The sequence below is a fragment of the Austrofundulus limnaeus genome, unplaced genomic scaffold (genome assembly GCF_001266775.1).
Source record: "Austrofundulus limnaeus strain Quisiro unplaced genomic scaffold, Austrofundulus_limnaeus-1.0 Scaffold203, whole genome shotgun sequence".
Taxonomy (NCBI): Eukaryota; Metazoa; Chordata; class Actinopteri; order Cyprinodontiformes; family Rivulidae; genus Austrofundulus; species Austrofundulus limnaeus.
Window position 1 is genome coordinate 333,571 of NW_013952605.1, and position 1,455 is coordinate 335,025.

Consider the following 1,455-nt stretch of genomic DNA (forward strand, 5'->3'; position numbering starts at 1 on the left):
GGGTTGGGGGGTTGGGTTTAGGACCAAGGTGTGAATTGAGTTCATGTTGAGTTCAGGTGGGAGGTACCTGTGAGGTTCATTTTAGGGTAAATGGTCAGGGTTTGGTGATAACATTTCCAAAATATGAATGGAAGCCAATGGAAAGTCCCCACAAGGATAGAGAGACATAGTAGGTGTGTGTGCATTTTTCCTTGGTTTGGTCAAGGATCACTTTTCATTGTGCAGTTCACAAACATGTTCCACTATGGAAGCTGTAAAAATGCCAGAAGCACTTGGTCAAACCTTGAAAATAACATGATGAGTTGTGAACRACTCTCAGCTACTACCGCTCCAGAATTCAGCTCAGTTTCACTGAGTTACAGCCGTCTTTGTGCTGGCTAACTTTAATTAGCTGTGTTTACCACCCTGAGTTGAAATGTCCCCCAAAAGCTAATCAGTTGTAGATGYACATCTAACAATTACTGTCTGCACTCAGTTATTCAAATCTATCCACTGGTTCATGAGATATTTTACTAACAGACAAACAGATCTGACTTCAACTGTTAAAGTTTTTTGTGAAAGCTTTGCACCACACGCATGTGGAGCAGATGTTGTGAATGACTCTCAGCTACAGTTAGCGAAATTTTAGCTGAGTATCTGTAAAATTGGCAGAATTGTTGATATTTTTGTGTTTTCTAAAATGWGTCGGCTGTGGCAGCCATCTTAAATCAGGTTAGCTCCAAAAGCTAATCAGTCGTAGCCGTACATCAATTGAATATTTCCCAAAAGTTTCATTAATAACTAGCAAGTGGTTTGTAAAATATTTTGCTAACAATAAAGCTGATTCTTGTGATTCTAACAGACAGATGTGGGCACAAAAACATTTTCACTTGCCTTTTGCTTTTTGGCAGTGGGTTCATCAGCTGATAGAAATTTCTTTTATTTCTGCAATATGGAAATATGGAAAAATATTACTTAAAGAAAAACAGCGTATAAACTCTAGCACAGCAGTGGAGAGGTGATGGTTTGGGCCTCAGTGACTGAACTCGTTTATTGCTGTTTTATGAATTAAAAGTAGTTTATCTCYCCAYAGCYAAAGTTTGGTGCATCAGCAGGACAGCAGCACATCTAYGACAGAACGACTATAAAAAATTAAGGTGGTTGAARAAWAATGGTTTCAAATTTGTTTTATTTTTCCTAATCTGTTGACATGTGACTGTCGRATAATATTGAAAACTGAGGGGTGGTGAGGTTCTATCAAAATGTCATCAATAAAGCTTTTTGTAAAGTCTCAGGTGAAATACAGCGGGTAAAATTAGTATTGAACACGTCACCATTTTTCTCAGTAAATATATTACTAGAGGTGCTAATGACATGAAATTTTCACCAGATGTTGGTAACAACCCAAGTGATCCATACATCACTGGAACCTTCAGAAGTTTAGACATTCTTCTGTAACCGATGCCATCATTATGC